We start from the raw sequence: 22996 nt of genomic DNA on the forward strand, positions 1-22996 counted from the left end.
GGAGGGGAAATAGGAACGATCAAAACTGATGTTGCAGCGAACAAAAAAAGTATAACCGAGAATACACAGGAAATAAATACACTCATTACTAAGGTTACAGCGAACAAAAAAAGTATAACCGAGAATACACAGGAAATAAATACACTCATTACTAAGGTTGCAGCGAACAAAAAAAAATGTAGACGCGTATGGAGGGGAAATAAGTACACTCATTACTAAGGTTGCAGCGAACAAAAAAAATGTAGACGCGTATGGAGGGGAAATAAATACACTCATTACTAAGGTTACAGCGAACAAGAATAATATAGACGCGTATACACAGGAAATAGGAACGATCAAAACTGATGTTACAGCGATTAAAGACAGACTACCTAGAATGACAGAGCAACTCGAAAAAATGAAAACACCTCATGGGAGCATCGGCAATAGCGTATACACGGTTCAACACGGATCATTCGATTGGACTCCTACGCATAATATAGTAAATATCACCGCAATTGTTAAGGGCATTTATCGATTGACATTGATTTCAGCGATGCAGTTCAATATATCATCGTCGAGTTCATCTGGGTTTAACAATACAATATCAACAATCATTGACAAGAATGCAACCGAACGGTTTATAATTAGAGCCGTTGATAGCAATCTATTTAGGATAAACATCACATGGTATGTAGAATTTGTAGTGAATCTAAGTGAGTAATTGAAAACACTAGCTCTTTTAAAATAAAATGACCACCAGGGTAATTGAATCGGAGGTATCACCGACGTCACATCAATATCGATTCGATACCGCAAAAGAATTATCCCCGAACTTGAAAACGCTTTCCGAACAATACCGCGCAAAAATAAAAAAATACCGCCGAAAAATAACCACCATCGACGTGGCCGTGTACTCGGTGTCCGGTATAGTAGCCGGTACCGGTGTCATTTTATCCACGGTGACCATGATAGCCCCGATCACCGTTCCAATCGCTATCTCCGCGGCGACAACAATTGCTGGAGTCGCCAACGCAATCACCAGAAAGATATCAACGTGTTCTCAGAAAAAACTCAACGAGTATACAGTAAAACATCAAATAGTATCCGACGCGTACTCGAAATTATCCGGGTTGATCTCGTTGTCGATTGATAATTCGTTCATATCCGATGTTGAATTCTCCACGATGGTCCAGTTGTATGGCTCCGCGATGTCAAAAATCGAAAATTTTCAACTGGAAGCCGGAAACCACGTCACTGAAACCACTTCAATGGGCTCTGAAAACAAGCAGGTTGTTAATATTCGGTGTCAAAATTAGACACTAAAAACAACGAATAATAATAATGTCGCTGAACTACGAAGGGTTTCAATTACTTCAACGGATCGCGGAAAACACCACTCCGGTACAAACAAGTATGATATCGATAACATCAACGAAACCCGAATTCAGTGTAAACTTCCCATCACCGATTCCAGTGAAGGAAATAGCGCTGGCAAAATTGCGAGTATATCACAGTTGGCCTAATATCCGAGCGGACGCATTTAACGGACAACAACCTAATAACTCGCTGGTTTTTGCATGGACAAATAAACAGGATGAGACCCCAGACTGGAAGGAGGTTACAATACCAACTGGGTCATACCAAATAGAACAAATCGATAAAGAATTTCAACGCAGGATAAAATCGATCACAGGAAAAGAATCAAAAATCGCTATTACGGTTCATGAACCGACGTTATCGTCGACGATTGAAATAAGCACACGGGGTATATGGTTGATATTTATAACAGTTCAATAAGAACCATACTATTATGGCCTGAGAATCCACCTCATGGAATCGCCGCGGACTTGCACACGAATGCGCAATCATATCATGGAATTAATCCCAGTTATCAAGATGATTTGTCTATTATAAAAAGCGCGTTATTACCCAGTAGGTTTATATTTCAAAACAGGAATACCATGCAATGGTATTTTCCGTATAAGCAAACTCCTGAATCGTCCGCCGTGGTCACAGTTGGTTTAAATGATATCACTGGTGCGTTTGCCGAGATTAATCGTAATTACCAATCACAACTAGAACAGCTACGGAAAACGAAAGCACGAAAACACGTTGAGGTGTTAAACCAACTTATATCAGACATGGAATATATCAATGAACGAATCGTTAAAACAATATCCGCTAACAGCGATGATAATAAACAAAAATTCCTAACCGAGTATAATATCACAGAAGCCAATTTACCCGATTTCAAGTTTCCAGGATACAACGCACCAGAACTAAGAAAATCTCTTAATGATTTTCTCGCCCCATCAACTATCCTCAGACACGATAACGGAGAGGGTGGTAGGCATATTGCTCCATACAACGTAAATATCGCATCGGTGATAGCAATCAATCTAGTGTGTGATGTTATCGAAGGGAGTTACCAGGTGGATACCAAGCAATCAAATCAGGCTCAACAGGGGTATATCCTTTATTCATTTTCACCAACAGCCCCTCCGGGATTTTTAATCGTTGAGAGTCCGATTAATCCGGTCTATATGCGATGCCATAATCGGTTTTTAACGAGAATTAATTTTAGACTTACCGATCAGTCAAATAACCTAATTGATCTACAAGAGGAGGAGTTAGTGATCACTCTGTTTATAAGATCACTGTAACTCTTAGCAGCAGGGGGGGGCGATGACATCGACGCGGTCGTCGCGCTTTTTTACCCGACGCTGACAACGCTGGGATCGGCGCGCAGAAGGTATTAATTAAACCAAATGACGTTTGGACGATCCCCCCGACGACGACGTCGTTTTTTTTTACCAGGCGCTGACGACACCGGATCCGCTGAGTGCAGAAAGTATTAATTAAACCAAATGACGTTTGGACAAAATGTCCGATTCGCCCCCCCCCCCCCTGCTGCTCCATAGCTTTGCCATGAATTGAAACCGAACGTGTAGCCAAAGCGCTCGTACACATGTTCAGCAGGGTCGGAGTGCCCGAAGAGGTTCTTACAGATTGTGGAGCACAATTCACCTCAGATCTCATGGCAGAAATTAGTAGGTTGTTGTCCCTTAAACAGTTACGCACAACACCTTACAATCCTATGTGCAATGGATTGGTCGAGAAATTCAACGGGACATTGAAGCAAATGTTGCGGAGGATGTGTGCGGAAAGACCGAAGGATTGGGATAGATATCTGAACGCCCTTCTGTTTGCATATCGTGAGGTTCCTCAGGAAAGCTTGGGTTTCTCCCCGTTTGAACTATTGTATGGTAGGACAGTTCGTGGTCCTATGCGCATACTTCGCGAACTGTGGTCAGGCGAGGTCGCGGACGAAGAAGTTAAGACCACATACCATTACGTAGTTGATTTGCGCGAAAGATTAGAAAGTACTTGTCGAATAGCGCAAGACGAACTCGCAAAATCTAGTCGTTGGTACGCCAAGTACTACAACCGAGGAACTCGGAGTAAATAGTTTGACGTAGGCGATCAAGTGTTGGTGCTTCTCCCAAAGAATAACAACAAGCTGCTAGTCCAATGGAAAGGGCCATATGAAGTCAGACAGGTGAAAGGCGAAATGGATTATATCATTGATGTGGAGGGGAAGTCCAAGACATTTCATGCCAATATGCTTAAACTCTACGTAGCGAGACCTGGACAAACGATTGATAAAGGGATTTTGAATGTACTATGCATAGCGGTGATAGAGGATAGGTCTGGTGACGAAGCGGAATTCGTCTCCAGCACAGAAATGCCCCTTGAATACCCCATGGACGTAGGTAAAGAAAGTATTGACCAGATAAATGTATGCCCTGATTTATCGGAGGATCAACGTACACAGATTATGGAGGTTTTGTCCAAATACCCAGATGTGTTCACAGACAGACCAGGCCGTACAGGTCTAATTCGACACGAGATCAAATTGAATATCACTGAGCCTATCAGGATTAAAGGATATCGGATACCCTTTAATGCACGGGAGACAGTCAGCGAAGAAGTGATGAAAATGTTAGACCAGGGAGTCATCGAACCTTCAAATTCCCCATACTCGTCCCCCGTGGTGTTAGTCAGAAAGAAAGACGGGACCAACCGGTTTTGCATCGACTTTTGGCAATTAAACAAGATCACCGTATTTGAGGCAGAACCAATGCCAGATATGGAAAGTGTATTTTCAAAATTGGCAGGTCATAAATACATTTCCAAATTAGATCTAAGCAAGGGATATTGGCAGATACCCATTGCCGATAATGTCCGCGAGTTAACGGCGTTCGCGACTCCCAAAGGACTTTTTCAATTTAAAGTTATGCCTTTCCGTTTAGTCAATGCCGGTGCGTCATGCGTTCGTCTCATGCGTAAACTGTTAAACGGAACGGAAAACGTCGACAGCTTTGTTAAATGACATCTTTGTTTACACGCATACAGGGGATGAACATGTTACGGTGTTACGGGATCTGTTCGATAGACTTCACATTGCAAATCTTTCAGTTAGGCCTACTAAGTGTAGCATAGGGTATTCCAATCTGGAATGTTTGGGACATCTGGTAAGTGGACTAGGCCGGTAGCAACCTCATCCAGATAATAGGAGCAATCAAGGATGCCCCTAGACCAGACACAAAAAAACAAGTAAGATCTTTCCTAGATCTAATTGGGTTCTACAGGAAATTCGTCGCCAACTTTTCTGCTATTGCCACCCCATTAACGGATTTGACTAGGAAGGGGCAACCGAATAAAGTTTCATGGGGTGTATGCCAGGAAAAAGCGTTTAACGCTCTAAAACACAAACTGGTAAGTGCACCAATTTAAAAGTTGCTGGAAATAGATAAACCTTTTGTACTGAGGACTGATGCGTCCGATACAGGTCTTGGGGCTGTTTTTCTACAGGAGCAAGGGGGGATGAAATGGCCCACTGCTTATGCAAGTAGGAAATTGCTCCCTAGAGAGAAAAAGTACTCCGTGATTGAAAAGGAGTGCCTAGGTTTAGTATGGGGAATAGGAAAATTCCATACGTATCTTTTTGGGAGGGAGTTTACCTTGCAAACGGACCATCAGCCGCTTTTATACTTGAATAAAGCAAAGGTCACCAATGCAAGATTGATGCGTTGGGCGTTGTCTTTGCAACCATACAGTTTCCGAATCCAGGCAATTCGAGGGTCAGAAAATGTGGGAGCTGATTTTTTAAGTAGGGTGAAATTAGCAGATCATTTCGTTCAGTCTGCAAATTGGAAGTTTTAATAATGATTCATTGTTCACATTCCGTGATTGTTCTAAAAGTGATACCACTTTTTTTAGGGGGGAGGTATTGTCACGGAATGGTGTAAATGTTATTCATTAAATACATGTACTCGGGTTTCATTTTTTTCACTGTACAACGATACCCGAGGGTGATTATGTATATGGTCTATTGTATTTCGAAATCGTGAGTACGATTCGTCCTATGCCACACGTGCAAGGTGTTTTCGATATGGCAAAACGAAAAGTCTAATCGTATAAATACTTTACTGTATGTAAAGGGTCTTTACAATACTAATGGTTTTGTCAGCAAGCGGCCTGCTTAAAGGATTCGCACAACTCCAGCTGTAGGGCTGTCTGAGGGTAGAATATCCGGGGTGCCCGGTGTTGTCTGAGGGTAGGAATATCCGGGCTGTCCGGTGTTGTCTGAAGGTAGGAGTATCCGGGGTGTCCGGTGTTGTCTGAGGGTAGGAATATCTGGGGTGTCCGGTGTTGTCTGAGGGTAGGAATATCCGGGGTGTCCGGTGTTGTCTGAGTTTAGAAACGTCCGTTTGTCCGGAGCGTTTAAGGTGCCGGAGTGTCTAATGTCTAGTGTCCGGAGTGTCTAATGTCAAGAGTGACTAAGGTGACCCAGCTGTAGAGCCGTCAAAGGACCAAGGTGTCCGGAGGGTCTAATATTTGGAGTGTCCGGAGGTTCTAATGTTCCAAGTGATCATAGTATTCTGAGGGTCCGGAGTCTGTAGCAGTTGTGAAATTGATTCGTAGGAGCTGTGGAGCAGATATGGTGCATGGGTAACGGAGTGTATCTCCATATATGTATTTTATTAGCTGTAGGCTAATTTTGGGTTAGTAAGACCCAGTGTATCATTCAGAACTGGACAGATTGATGGTATATCCGTTCTTGTGTTTAGCAACATAATTTCGCTACCTGAGCGAATACATTTTTACTATGTGTAAAAAGCTTACATTGTTTACTATTTGAGTGAACTATATTCGTCTTTCCATTATTGAATCATTTGTGAATCATTTATCCTGACGTAATTTCGCTACCTGTGCGAATACATTTTTACTATGTGTAAAAAGCTTACATCGTTTACTATTTGAGTGAACTATATTCATCTTTCCATTACTGAATCATTTGTGAATCATTTATCCTGTGTTTTTTTGTGTTACTGAACTAATTTGTTCGTATTTTTATTTCCATCTTTGAATCTGTGCGTTTTATGTTAAAAGAAAAACAATATTTGGATTATAAATACGCACACATCTTCATAATCTACTGCTCATATAAATCACCACATTAAACCATATATATCTGTGTCGTCAAAACGTATTCTGTTGTCAATCCGAAATATCCCACCCGGTTATCTTGTTACAGTTCCTTCCATTTGCAGGTTTCTATTCCACAGATTTGTACATAAACTTTGGCTGTATTAAGCCTATGAATCAATCATTTGTTTCTAAAGAACAATAACTTCATATTCCTTAAATAGGTTCACATACGGTATGTCCACAGATAAAATTTGAAGTCTATTTACATTTCAAGATAGAAATAAGTTTCTATCCAGATTATCATCAACATAAAGGCCTCATCCAAGGCTTTATCTTCAACACCCAAATTAGGAAAGATTTTCTTTATCAGTTGCTTGTACACCAGATATAGTCATATTTCCTGTGTCACCATCCTATAGTTGCATAACTATCTATGATGCATCTAAATATTTCAGTAATCAATTTAATACAAATGTATCATCATTTATTATGAGTTTGTTAAAAGAAACAATTGCTAGTATAATCAACAATAATCCTACCCCAAGCTTCATACTCTGCCCTAGCCACACTTCATAGCTTTTGCTTGTCCTAGAATACAAACATACCAACAATAAGTATGGGTTGTTTAAAAATGTTTGACTTATTGCTGGTTTGCAGTTGGTTATCACTGGATGGGAATCTCACTAGCAAACTTCAGTGTATCTCACTTGCTGGCACAATATTCCCATGATTCATTGCTTTGACAATCTTATTATAAGAAATACTGAATTACTCTTGCAAGTTAATGTACAGAACTGCAACCACATGACTTTTACTCAACTCTTGATTACATGTATGTGTAGTATATTTAGAGCTAGCAGTTGAAAAAATTTAACATGTAATGTAAGGTGTATTTTTTTCTGCAAGTAGCCAAAAAAAACCCCCAATGAATTTAGAACAATTAATAATTTTGTGGTAATTAATTTCATATGTCACTGGAGTAGGCGCTCTAAAGGGTTTCTATGGTAGCTTTTAGTCTATCTGGTTTCTATCATTATTTCCTTTTTTTCGACCTAAAATAATCATTTTAAAATTTCGTTTGATCATAGAGGCCATTAACCTAAAATTAAATGACCAAATATGTTAATTTTTTGCAGTGGCTGTTGTGTAATTTACCTCTAGATCTTTTGTAGATGTTCTTGGTGAGACAAACATCTGATTTGAGTACGATGAATTTTTGTTTCTCCAGCGAATACATTTTTACTATGTGTAAAAAGCTTACATCATTTACTATTTGAATCATTTATCCTGTGGGTTTTTTTTGTTACTGAACTAATTTATTCGTATTTTTATTTCCATCTTTGAATCTGTGCGTTTTATGTTAAATAAATCCAATATTTGGATTATAAATACGCACACATCTTCATAATCTACTGCTCATATAAATCACCACATTAAACCATATATATCTGTGTCGTCAAAACGTATTCTGTTGTCAATCCAAAATATCCCACCCGGTTATCTTGTTACAGTTCCTTCCATTTGCAGGTTTTTATTCCACAGATTTGTACATAAACTTTGGCTGTATTAAGCCTATGAATCAATCATTTGTTTCTAAAGAACAATAACTTCATATTCCTTAAATAGGTTCACATACGGTATGTCCACAGATAAAATTTGAAGTCTATTTACATTTCAAGATAGAAATAAGTTTCATTTCTATCCAGATTATCGACAGCATAATTTAGGCCTCATCCAAGGCTTTATCTTCAACACCCAAATTAGGAAAGATTTTCTTTATCAGTTGCTTGTACACCAGATATAGTCATATTTCCTGTGTCACCATCCTATAGTTGCATATGTATCTAAAATGCAGCTACACATTTCAGTAATCAATTTAATACAAATGTATCATCATTTATTATGAGTTTGTTAAAAGAAACAATTGCTAGTATAATCAACAATAATCCTACCCCAAGCTTCATACTCTGCCCTAGCCACACTTCATAGCTTTTGCTTGTCCTAGAATACAAACATACCAACAATAAGTATGGGTTGTTTAAAAATGTTCGACTTATTGCTGGTTCACAGTTGGTTATCACTGGATGGGAGTCTCACTATCAAACTTCAGTGTATCTTACATGCTGGCATAATATTCCCATGATTGGTTGCTTTGACACTCTATTATGAGAAATACTGAATTACTCTTGCAAGTTAATGCACAGAACTGCAACCACATGACTTTTACTCAACTCTTGACTACATGTGTGTGCAGTATATGTAGAGCTAGCAGTTGAAAAAATTTAACATGTAATGTAAGGTATATTTTTTGTCTACAATTAGCAACAAAAAAACAATGAATTTAGAACAATTAACAATTGTGTGGTAATTAATTCCATATGTCACTGGAGTAGGCGCTCTAAAATGTTCTTAAAGAGTATCTATGGTAGCTTTTACTCTATCTGGTTTCTATCATCATTTCCTTGTTTTTCGACCTAAAATAATCATTTTAAAATTTTGTTTGATCATAGAGGCCATTAACCTAAAATTAAGTGACCAAATATGTTAATTTTTTGCAATGGCTGTTGTGTAAGTTACCTCTAGATCTTTTGTACTGTTCTTGGTAAGACAAAAATCTGATTTGAGTACGATGAATTTTTGTTTCTCCAGCAATTTTTCAGAGTTGAATACCACATAACCAATGACCACCAAGAACAGGCTTATAAAGCTTCAAATATAGTGAGACTTAACTAATATTTATCTTCAAAACTTTCCCTGTCTGGTTGAATGACTACTTTTGTCCTCCACTGTTCCAAACCAAACGTAATGCGAAAAAGAAAAAACTTCACCAAAAGCACACACTTTAGTAACTTAATAATTCTTATCAGATTTATTTTTTCTTAAAGGAAATAAGCTTTGTTACCTTTTGAATCCTGCAATCTTTAGGAAAGCCAACAAATAATTAGTATTACCCATCTATATACAGTGTACCATACTAATGAAGGGAGGAAACTCTTGCAAACCTTCCCATTACCTCAGCATAAAACTGCTAGTTGGCTAAGGTTTACTTAGTTTGAGCAATACCTCAAAGAGGTGATTTACAGGGACGTGTGTGTGCACTTTATAGGAATGTGTTGTGGTAAGTAATCTCAGGAAAATAATTCATTAAATATTTGTTTTCTGCTCTGAATACATTTCATGCTCACATTAATGTCAGGAGAAAAGGTAATAAGCATAAGAAAATGTTGTGCATCCTACCTCTGCTATAAGCACATTTCAAGGGAAGAATGACTGGACTCATTATGGGAAAGAGAACCTGCTCTCGTAACCCTAAAACAGCATTAAATGACAGTCACATAACCCATGATGACCATAAAATGACAAGATGATGAATTCTTGTTATAGATACAACAATTTGCCTGGATCGCAGCCACCGAAACTAACCGATTCCATTCTCGTCTCTATGTGCATGTTAAAGCTAAAGAAGATTGAGCTTGCCAGCCAGCATATGCCATTATGTCTCAGATTGAAATTTTACATTTGAATGTGAGGCAGCCAGTGATCGCTTTAATCTCACGAGATATAGTTGATTGTTTCTAATAGTTTGGAATATTCTGAGTGTATCAAATATGATGACTTGGCTTGCAGGTTGATTTCCACTTAGTACACCTTCACCAGAAGAAAGAAAAACATTGTGCCCAATGACTTTTCTCTGCAAGCTTCAAGTAATACATGACAGCATGGACATAATCTTGTATCAATGGGATACCAATCGATGAGAGAGAAAGCATTTGACCATTCTTTAATTGCCCACTGATGGCCACCTATTCTTAATTACAAACCTGGTTGCATCAGTTGGCCCATGGAACCATCTGATCTGAACTAGAGATAATTCAGGACTATTCAAAGATCATGCAAATCACTCTTCATCTTAAAGTTATCAGACAGAATGCCTATTACGATAACAACAACATTATTGAGGTAATGACTAAAAGTCTCAAACTGACCATAGCTGAACCATGTCAAAACCCATGGGAGATTCCATTTAGGACATAGACTGAGAGTTTATTAAAGCCAAAATCCACAAATCTTTCTCATGACTAATACCTTCTCCAGACTGATGGATGCCTGAAAGTGTTGGATATCATGGAATGGTAGTCTTCGTAGTATTCTACTTTCTCCTAAACAAGCCAAAGAAAAGTCAACTGCAGGATTGAGGCACTCTGGGAAAGGATGCTGTTGACCTTGTACCAGTCCTTATTAAAGCAACACTTCTTTTCATTAGCCTTCAAAGTGGAAGGGCTACTTAGATTTTCAACTAGAGGCTCTCATGTCAGGAGCCAGGCAATGAGTAAGAAATTTGTCTAGGAAGGATATAAACACATGTTGCCATGGCTGTTTGAACCAGTTTGGTCTTACCTGGATTTTCCTAGGAACATCTTTTGCTAGATTAAGCAGAATGTTGAATCAGGACTTGGAGGTGATATGGAGAACATTCTTACCCACCTTGTAAACCAGCGGGGTCATCATTGTCACTGCTGCAATATTCTGATGTGATGTCTGAAGCTTAGTGGTAAATGTGTCCGAATGTGTTCTATCCCAGCATGATAAAAACTCCCCTCTTAGCTGAATTTCAGAAAAGAATGTTTTAGGATCACCCAGACCATTGATCTTATCAGAGGATCGGTTAATTCCTTTATCTTCTCCTACTTCAGCGATAGATGGAAAGAGAGCTGTCCCTTCTAGTCTTCCAAATCTACTGAAGTCTTCACCTCGTAGGCTTGGCTTACAGTTGACAGAGATGGGCATTAGGCACACGGTATATTTCCTCATCAGCACTTTAAAGTGGAACTCAGTCCATCCCATTCTGGGATGTGAGTAGGCTATGTCACTGAGGTTATCTATGCACTCCCTGTGGGACTTCTCGTCAAACCACCTGGCTTGTTTACAGCGTTGGTATATCTCTAATGGGTAAGCCAAGAAAAATTGAACAGGCAGTTCCATTGGTGGCTGGGAAAGTGTCATGGTTTGTCTTACAGGTATGAATTGCTTGTAGGTGTAATGGCCAATTTGCCTATGTTATAAACAAGTTCAGGTCTCTTACTTCAAGTTAGTAAAGAACATGTACAACAGCAGGTACACAAGAATTCCCAAGGAGAAGACCAATGCCCTTAATTCAAACTCAAGTAAACATGTTTAACTCTAGGAATAATTATCTGAATATTTAATATATCATCATAGAGAAATATTACTTATGTATTGTTTACAAAATAAATGTCACTAGTCATGTAGGCCCTTAAATGGATTACAGACCAAGGTAAATCACACAATATAGATATACATAACATATAATTATGGAGAAAAGCCAATGGACAATACAAATTAAATATGCATAATACATGTCCTTGATGACTTAATACCTTGCACTTTGTACATTTCATCACTTTTATAAACTTAAATGACATGAACTAAAAACAAATCAAAAAATAACATCCTGAATGTGTTTGAATATAATGATAACCAAATTTGTTAATTAACAAGCAGAAATACATCCAGAATGCATGCATAAACAACCAACAAAAAGTACCAAAAATATCATGTCGGAGCACAAGGTCAGAAAATAACAGAGACCAATATATCTTACATGGAGGGAAAAGCTGCAAAATAGGGCATAACAAATGACGAATGTTTCCCATCTATACTGAATGTTGATGGAATTGAGAGGTAAATAGAACTTCCTTTCCAAATGCTAATGTAATCTGGGAATGCATTAAAATGAAAAATGACAGTGAAACAAAAATGTATGTGTAAACCATGCTACAGTTATGCTACAATTCTCCCACTCAGTGAGTTATATTATTATACTAGCTTCCCCCACCCCATAATCTTCACTTAGTCAGCTCCCACCCAGCCATGCAATCAAAAATCAAATGTCTGACAGCACATCAAAACTTGTCAAAAGCTCTGATGCAAAACATATTCTGCCAGGCCATGCTCCTCCAATGCATTAGTATTTAATACATGTAGCTAATGCAATGATTGGTTGAATTCAGTCCTGGTTGGTTAAACTAAATCTTGTATCCAAAACGATAAACTGGCCAGAACTTCCAACTAGTGCAGGTTAAACCTGTCTGATAAGACTCCTATATTATATCACAGCTTTATCCTGTGTTATGAGTCCCACCTATAACACGAACAAAGAATAGTAAATAAGACCAGTATATTGTACATCATATCATTCATCGAAGAAATGTTTTGTCATTGTGTCACAGTAATCTTGATCTGCAGACCATCTGAGCCCAAATTCATTTGCTAGCCTTGAAATCTAAAAGCAATACATAACCAATGTTTATGATTAAAAGAAAAGAGATAGGAAAGCAATCCATACCAGTAATCTTAGCATAATGTCACTGCTGGCAAACAACTCTGATGAATGAAAAATACATCCAACTTGTGTTGTCTTTGCTATGGAAATAAATATTTATCACTAATATTCTGATTTTATTACCAAAAGTTTAAAATATTTTGAAAAGTTATATTGTAAAAAAAATAAATTGAAATCTGTAAGGCATCTTGAAAGGTATCATCCAAATAAATCAAATATTTTCACCTACCAGGAGTGAGGTCTAGCATGGTGTAGTCAAACTGTTAAACATATGGCTAGTTCGAAAGGTAAAAAGACCAGATAAACAATTTAAGCTTAGTCACATGTCAATGGTATAACACCATGGCAAATTTGAAAAAGTCAAGGAATACATTTCTAACAAATAATGAACTATACATCAGGTTAAGACAATATTACATGGTGTAGATGTGTTCTTAAGAGGGTTCTATCTTCAAGAACATGAACATGTCTTAGAACAAGCCATCAGGGGTCATAATCAAGACAACATCTTTTACTTATATCCATTTGACACTGAATAGCTAAGGTGGAGCTCTACATTTTCCTATTTTGCAACAGGTTAAATTTTTAAAGCAAAAGATTTCACAGGATTTCCTCATTTGTTATCTTGGCTATTTAAATAAGATCTTGTATATCTTAGATATTGTTAAAAGAACTTTTGATTCCCTTTATTTTGGTGAATGATTGATGGGTATTGAGTATACAACATGGCCTTACTTCAGATGTTCACCCGTCAAACAACTGCTAGCTCTTTTTGGTCATTTTCATTTCCTGGACTTCAAAGATAAATTGTACAAATGGAGCCAATAACCCCTGACCTTGACCTTTAATTATGGCACTGATATTTGGACATGAGAAGATGTCAAGATGTAGCACGGAAGTGCTTAGAATTATGGTTTCATCTAAAGCAATATCTTTAAGGTTTCAAACTTTCCTAATTGGAAATTGTGGAACTAATCTACCTGTTTATGGTGTTTAACTACTAACTGCAACACTCACCTTTATAGGCAAGAATGTGGAATGGAATACATGATCTTAAGGTAAAGACAGATAGGTAAATTAATCCAGGTAAATTGATGCAACAATTTGTAAAATGGGGTTGTCAAACACTTTAAGGTCAGTGACAATTTAAATGAGGTACCCTTTAAGGTATGTTTGCCTGTAAAGAGGAGAATGGGCAAATGTATAACTCATGCAAAACAAATTACCGAGAAATCAAAGTACAAGTGGATTGCCAAGACTTGGGTTTTGGAGGTCTTTCTTCCGAAACAGACAAGTGAATAATTAATCCACAATTTGCCAGTAAATCACACCAATCTCCATTACAAGTGCATATCTATTATCGAGTCCTAAGTGAGGGGCAGGTCCTGTCAAAAACACACAATTGTATAATACTACCTGTCTCCAGTACATCTGAAAACTGATTGACCAGTCTTAGATGGGGAGGTCTCACCTCAAGAAACAAGCATCCTGTTTAAGCAGGCAGATGGTTAAACTGGTCCACTGGGTAGTCCAATCTGCTATCAAGGCTTATAACCCTCCAAACTCAGAATGACACCATACCAGTCAATAATAACCTGGAATATACATATATTATAAAATAAACAACACCAACACGTAGAATGCTTCATCAGACTAAATTCAAAATCATTGCTTACGTCATTAAATATGTTCTATTTCTAAGTGATCAATGAAATAAACAATATGACATAAAACTGGATCTTAAAAATACATAATCTCTATTGATAACTATCTCTAAAATTTATGATTAAATAGAGATAAATAGATTTCTAAATATTGTGTTATGTATAATGCACATTTATTAAAGATATAAAATAAAAAAATAAAAAATTTGAAGAAAAAAATATATATATCATATCTTGATATATTATTGACGAATGTTCAATTTTACATCAGAACTCAATTTATATAATAAAAAATGATGGTGTGTATAATACTTACTATCAAGTATTTTATAAATAAAATTCTTAATTGTATGCAGGGGGCATATTTTTAAAAAATAAATTTAAAAAAAAGATTCATAATGTCATACAGTGTTTTTGAATTTAGACCTTTTGGATATACCATATTAAGACGGTAAATCTAATAGGTTTCCTTTAGCAGAGGTTCCATCTCAGACTCAGCTTTAACATTAGGTTGGAGGGGCCCCGAGTGACTGAGTGGTCTAAAGCGCTCACCGTTACGGATCACTGCCATCTCACCTCTATCTGCATGAGTTCGAGTCTCAGCCTCGGCCAACGTTGGTACGTGAGATAGCCTGCGAGTAGTTTCTCGTGGGTCAGTGGTTCTTCCCGGGGTTTTCCAGGGTTCTTACTCCAACAATTATACTGGCCGCCATGTATAGCCTATCTTGTGCTGAAAAATGGCGTTAAACCCTACAACAACAACAACAACAATAGGTTGGAAGGAGAAATCTTGCAAAGCATGTGAACTCTCCATATATATATATATATATGTCTATAGTGTCCATAGCTGCCAGATCAACATAATTATAACACAAAGAATATTGCATGTACAAAGACATAGAGAAACTTTTCTTGGCACTATGACACAGTGATACATGATGGTAACCAGTTGAATTGTAAGTGTCATAATTTGCATAGATTCATGCTTTTTGATGATTATGGAAAACCATCACTACTGGGTAGTTTATTCAGTTAACTGTCATAGAGACAGCTAAAATTTTATAGGATTTCAGATATAAACAACGACCATCTCACATACTGCTTAAATGACTGACAATAACTAACTGAAGGTAATTTTGTATTTGCTTAGTCTTTCAGTATTGGTCGTATGACAAGCCCATCAGGCTAATTTGCATTTGCAAAATACTATCAAAATAAACTATTCTTACATATAAGTGATATATTCTGGGCTTGCATAGGACCTATAAGTAACATATAAGTTATTTATACTTTGTAAATTTAATGAAGCAAAAACTTTGTAGCTACTATTTAAGTGAAAACAATACTAATACATGCTTCATCAACATTTCACTTATAAGTTACATACGAGTCATTTATCAATGGTGTAAGCATTTTTGGCTGAGTACAAGGGGTCTCAATGTTCATGGAAAGTTCTTACTAATAGTTTATTGCAAAATGATTTGAAATCCAAGGTTTGCTACTGTAACAACCCAAGTTCTCACAAAGGCGATACTGCACTATCATACTTGTTTTCTCAAAAGTTGACAAGTTCCAACAATGATGAATCCTAGACATGAAAGCTAGAATAAAATAATTTGTGGGTGTAAAATTGCACAATGGGGACATTGTTTACTTGTATCTTCCGACTCAGCTAACAATATCCTGACTATTGTAAAGACCCGATTTGAAATAAGTTTGTAAAACATTGATTGGTCATTCCTTTACAGTCTTATTAGGCTCAAATAAACAGTAACACAAGAAAGAGTGAAAACAACAAGCTTTGAAAAACTATACAAATTCATTTCCTTGGAAAATTCTGAAAAATGAAAAAAATATGAACTTAAGGTTTTAAATATCAAATCCAAAAATAATACACGAATAAAATTTTTGAAGTCTTTATAACAAAATGTTCTCATGAGTTCAAGTTCGAGTCCCGATGAAGATGATGACATATGCTTTAATCTGTAGTATTTAAATCTACAGGTCCTTGTAGAAACAAACTGCATCACTCCAGTTTTGGAAATCTAAATAACTTTCTTTGATTATGAATCTCACATGAGCACATGTATTTTCCAGGAAAAAAAAGAATTAATCCTCTGGAATCCAAATAATTTGAAATAACTCCAAACAGCACAACATACAACTTCCAGTGTATTATAGACCAACTACTACTGTGAATCTCTCTCCAAAACAAAGGTTATACCGTACTCTAAAATGCAAAAAGGGGGTCACATGATCATGTTCTAGAAAAACATAGAAATTAGGTACTTGTTAAAGATCACATCCACCCAGTATGGCCCTGACGAAAACCAATCATTTTACTGTAAGAAATACAAATTTAAAAAATTGTTTACATCTTAAACACGAAGTACCATCTAGACCTTGACAACAACCAACCATTTTAAAATAAAAACTGAACTTGTTTACATGGTTGACACTAATTTTGAATCAAAGTCAGGATCTAGATCAACACCTGGTGTGTATAAAACGAACAGTCAAAGTCAAACTATTTTCTGAAAAAAGTATTATCTCTAGTGAATAAATTTACATCACATTAGCATGCAAAAAAAATTAAAAAAATTAAAACTGACAAACAATTAAATTGAAATAAATATATTAAATTAGAATAAGCAAATCAAATATACATAACCGATAACTTATTATACTTTAATCTGTTTGTACATAAATAGGGTGATTCTTGCTTTGAGAAATAATTTCAAGCTTGTAAAAATAAGATAGAAAGCAATGTAACATTTCAATTAGAAATAAAAAACATCGCAAATGTTTGATAGCAGCATTGACAAGTCACTGCTGAACACAACAAGTGGTCCCTCATTTATAGATCAGTTAGGGTTTTAGATCTAGTGGCATTGGGCATGACAGCTGCCCACTTAATGCCACATAGTATGCAATTCATTCAAGTCATCAGGTAGTGGACATGGCAATAAATGAATAATCTCACCTACCATGTGGTAGTCATAAAGTGTCACTTATGTGCCTCCATATCAAGGTGATAACAGTATACAAAAATTACACATATGCATGGAAGCCACACCAAGGCTTATCAGATCAATGCAACTATTAAAGGCAATGATAAAAAAAGAAACATGCCATTCCAGGGAGGTAATTAATTAAATGAGACCTTCATTATTTTGTGTACATCTTTATAAAGAGTAGTCATGGAGAATATTCGCTGTGCCCCACGCAAACACCTCGTTTCACACATTTAATTCTCTTTGCATTCATTACATGTAGTTCAGCAGACAAGTGTTAAGTAAAGCTACACTGAGCTATCTCAACTGTCTCATTAAAGACCATTTAAATGAGTCTGTGATCATTTACTTTATGGCATTATCCCAATAGGGATGACTTAAACTTTACAGCATCATAAGGAGTGGGCTTTACAACCCTAGGCCAGATCAAACATTGCAAGTTAGCTCCATGTACATTGTCTGCTGAAAAGTAATTTCCTATAATTAAAGAAGGCAAAACCCCCATTCTATTTGTACTTTTTGCAGGAAAAATACAAAAATAAGAGTAAAACTGCTGAGTAAGGTCTGTTCCAGTAAAATAAACCTGGCATCCAGTGATTGCAATTTTAATGGGGCAGTCACCCATGGATGTAATTTAGAATTTTGTGTCATTATCATATGAATTCTCTGAGTAACCAGAGTACGCTGGCATATATTTCTTACAAAGTACCTTCCCTAGGTACCATGTATGTTTAAATAGAACAACCCTAAGAATAAAAACTATGATGGTGACCTCATTGATACAAGCTGATTGATAGAATGTTGAAAATGAAATTTACCGCTAAAAATTAATTTCAATCTTTATATTTTAAAATGTTTGCCAATACCTTTCCAATTAAAGAATTATATTTTCTGTAAGATTTTTAAGCATAAAGAAGAATTGTCTGAATTAAGCTCTGTATCATAAGCACCTGTCTTAAAATGCAAATAAAGGAGAAACACCATTCCTCAATTCAAACTGGAACCCCATGCAGGCCTCAAATTACAATTATTTCCCTTATATTTCAATTGCAAGTATCATGCCACTTTTACCATATATAATGGACTTCTATTGCCTTTTGCTACAAAATAACCCAAAATAGTGGAATCAATCATGCATCTTAAGTTCACTGGCTAATTTTTGTATATTGCTCATGTGAGCAAACAGATGTAGAGGAAACATTTTTCTGACAATGATCTACCATAAATGAAAGAATATGTTCAGGTATAAAGTTGGAAAACTGTATATCAGCAGGTGTATATTTATCTACATTGGATGCAGTTTCTGCGAAAGATGGATTTCAGTGACTGCACATTTAATGCACTTAAATATACTGCATGACATGTAATGTCATTCTTGTCATGGTAGCAAATTTTAAATCATTCTTATGGGATGGCCACGATGCATCTTCATGCCTCTTAAACTTGATTCCTACCATTGAAATTCCCATTGTATCCATCATTTAGTATCATGTTACTTCAGTTTTTATTAGGTTTTGATGTTTATAGATTGGGAGATAGAGGTCTTGACAAACTGTAAGCATAAAGCCAAACTGATACTGTTTTATGCTGATTTAGCACTATAGGACACATGGTACTAATCGTATGGAAAAATGAGAACCAGCCTGGAAATGGGTGAAAATAAAATAAGAGTATATATGGGTTTGCTGGCCAGGATTGGTTAATAATGGAAGTTACTTTTTTAGAAAAAAGAATCTTTTGAGAGCTTTTCCTAGTTGTAACTGAAACAAATTGAGACATTGTTTTATGTTGGAATTTCAGTCCTTTAACAGTCTTGAATTTGGAACACTCATTAATGAAATTAGCACCTGACTCTATGGTGCGGAATTGAATGCACGTTTCAAGCACATGTAGGTATAGAAAATGTCGCAGCTCAGATCCTTTTCTCTAATTAGTACCTTGAGTCCTTTAGTAATCCAACCATAATCAATTAAGATCTCTAATTATTTCAGAATTACTTCTGATGACAGGTCAAAAAACTTCTGATTCATCTCAACAAATATCATATACTGAAGCCAACCAACCTTGCCAACAGAATATACTGATCTGAATTGATTTACCTTGCTTCAAATTGGCAATTAAACTGTTTTGCCCTGCTTAGCTCAGTTCATAGTCATATGATCAAGACAGTAGTAGTGTAAATATAGTAAACTGGAAGAAAGGTTTGAGAAGAGGGCAAAACTAAATCTTTTCAGTAATAATTTTGTGAGCATGGGAGATTTAAGTGAGTGACAGGAGGGATGGGAGATATTTCTCATCTTGGTACTGACTAGTATATACATAAATGATATGAACTTGTGGTCATTTAAAGTTGTTACTGACAACAGTGAGTAGGTTATCTCACTATGTACAAACTGTGCTGCAAACACTGATGGGACCAAGTGAATCTGACCACAATGCGCAAGTTTACTCAATATGTGTATATGCTGCAAACAGTAATGGGACCTAATGAAACTGATCTTTATGAGCAGGTGATCTTTACATGGAGGTGACCACTTACACAGGTTTGACTGCATTAATCAATGTACTTCCATACCAGCGCACACAAATTAAATTTGTGTATTGCATAGTGACCACGTGGAAAGAATACAGGGGTAGCGGATATAATGAGTAAATGAGTCAATCCTATCTTGCTTGGATTGTAATCTTTTGTGCAGATACTTAATTATAGCAACTTGTCAAAAAGCAATTGGACTTTTCAAAAGAAAGCAATTATTTGAATATTGTTTTCTGGCATGATATGATAATCTTTATAAACTGAAATCTTACCCACCCAACTAATACAATATTGAATAAATTAACCCACCATGGACATGACAACAGCTCATATCATTGGATTTCCAATAACAGAATTTGTACATTTTGATTTTGTTTTGCTGTGTCTTACTATCCAAATAACAGCCATGTATAGTGTGTTCCAATGTCGTTGACATCGGAATGAGTAATCAAAGTTTCAGGAACATCTCACACACTTGGCAGCCTATATCGGCATTTTCCCACTAATTTATGTGTAATTAATATACTTACTGTGCTGTCTTTATCCTGGTGGAATGAAAGTATGACACTAGCAAATGGATGCATTTTCACGTTCCGTTGACATTCATTTCAATTTGTTGCAATGCGACGGTAGTCGAGGTATGCCGAAGTAGGTTTATGTTGGGGATCTGTTTCTTGAACGAAACGAACTGTTGCTTACAGTTCCAATAAGCATAATATAACTTAAACCGATTTCGGCATTCTCGGCTTTCATCGCTTTCCAGCCAACTGAAATGTTGGCCAAAGAAACTTGAAAACGGGTCCATTTCTTTTGTGAGAATTTGAATTTATTAGAGAAAAGGCATCAGAGTAAGTAAAGTCTGACTAAAACATAATAACTTTACTTTGTAGAAAAGCGTCGTTATTTTAGTTGTCAGTTGTGTGAAATATTCCTGAAAATTTTAAATTCGTAACGATGTTAGTCGACATCAAAACACAGTACACAGCGCCGTTAGTTAGACTGTAAGACCCTGACGCCCACAACATAATTATCAGCGTCAGGTCTTACATGTAGGACCAGACCTAGTCCTACGTGTAAGACCTCAACGCTGATATTTGTTTTGCGCGTCACAGTCTTACCACCTAACTAACGGCCCTGTGTCGGTTGACATAGGAACACGCTATACAAGGCCATTATTTGGGTAATAAGACATAGCACTAAAATAAAAATAACGTGATATGTCTTACATTGTAGGACTAGAGGGGTTACTAGAAAAACCGAAATACACTGAAATACACACCGAAATACACGTGTATTTACATGTTCTCTCTTTATATATCGGTTTCAACACACAAATTATTATTTGGTTTTGTGTGAATAATAATATAATGCAAAATAAAATATGATTTATGTGATTTTGATACGAATTATTTACATTTTCCTAGTTATAGCACACGTCAATTGGTCGTACTTTATTGGACATATTGATCGTTCCGGAATGGAGATGGTATGATAATGACTGATCGTTCCGGAACGAACTTAATCTCCAGAAATGAGAAGTAAATGTTTTGATATAAAAGCGTTATACAATATTGATATTATCACATACACAAACATGAGCAACAAGGATGGATCAATATCCATGTGTTATTTGTTCCGGTGAATGTAAAACTGACGCTTTGCAATGCACAAATTGCCGACAATGGGTCCACTGTGATTGTATTTTCATGAGTGCAAAAGACTCGCGATTACTTGGAGTTTCTTTGCACGACGTGTTCTTTGAATGGAGATGTATATGATGCTGGACAAGCCTTACAAAGATAATACAAATTTATGTTCTCTCTATAAATAGATAAATAGATACCTTGATGAATTACATATTGTTTGTCGTTATTATTCTTCAAATATATATATATATTGATCTTGATATTCAAAGAATTAAATAAGATTATATTCGTGCCGCTTTTCTCGTTGAAATGAATGTACATGTTTGCGACAATTACATACTTTTCCTGTATCTCTCTATGTATCCATGTATATATTCTGCCCATTCAAATTATTAATGTTATATACTATTGAATTGATTGACTTATTTCAAAGTGTACTTTAGTCGAGAACAAGAAATCACTTAATGCTATTATTGTCTGCGAAAAAACTTCGCGAGGACGACAAAAATATTAAATGTATTGATTTAAGTCACATATTTATGTAGTTCCTATTCTTTGTTTATATTTGCTCTTACTATTTGGGGAGAGAGTAATATGCTCATGCTTTCTACTAAATCCCCATTTGTAATTGCAATTGACAAAGTTTCTTAAAATAAATTATTTAATTTATATGTACCTAACCTATATCTGGCCATTATTGCCCTCTGGTCATACTTAATGCTTTAATCTACTTTTCTCGATTTGTCGTGCACACGTTCTATTATTCATTTTTATTTGACTGCACACTCTTTATTGTCTTCCCTGTGATCTCATTGCTTATTCAAACTAAGATAACAATAAAGAAACGGCCCCAATTTTGATAGCGGGTGTGGTCATGCATACGTAAGTTATAAGATAAAGCAAAGAAGCATTCATTTTCTTCAAATTGAAAGCTGTCTGCAGCCTGGAAATATATTTTTACAGTGTCATTTAAATATAACAAGAATTTCACTTATGTTTAAATGAACTGTAAAAAATATATTTCCAGGCAGCAGACAGCTTTCCATTTGAAAAAAATGAATGTCCTGACCAATGCTGCAAAGTCAGAAAGTAAGCTTCTCATCATCTACGGGATTTTGATTCCAAAATTAGAGCACATGTCTTTCAATGGAGAGAAAGATGCAGTTTCTGTGGAAATTTTAAAATTGTATAATCCAGCAATTTTAAGGGAACTTGTACCAATGTCAGTTTATGGTGATGGTAACTGTTTATATAAAGCAGTTTCTAGAGCACTGACTGGTTCAAAAAACTTTCAC

The 22996-nt window shown here is 36.3% G+C and overlaps 1 long non-coding RNA gene across 2 annotated transcripts in view; it reads right to left on the bottom strand.

Annotated features, from left to right (window-relative positions):
• LOC149777890 (uncharacterized) overlaps nucleotides 1–22996 on the bottom strand; it is a 46313-nt gene that overhangs the window by 21335 nt on the left and 1982 nt on the right. Inside the window, exon 2 of one of the 2 annotated variants that reach the window (XR_016415320.1) lies at nucleotides 14313–14436. This is a non-coding gene — a long non-coding RNA (uncharacterized LOC149777890). Of the gene's footprint in view, nucleotides 1–14257; nucleotides 14437–22996 lie in introns of both variants that reach the window. The other variant, XR_016415319.1, reaches the window with a different exon arrangement.

Source organism: Sinohyriopsis cumingii, chromosome 17 (assembly GCF_028554795.1).
Source record: "Sinohyriopsis cumingii isolate HCF-2022 chromosome 17, ASM2855479v2, whole genome shotgun sequence".
In the NCBI taxonomy this organism is placed as follows: Eukaryota; Metazoa; Mollusca; class Bivalvia; order Unionida; family Unionidae; genus Sinohyriopsis; species Sinohyriopsis cumingii.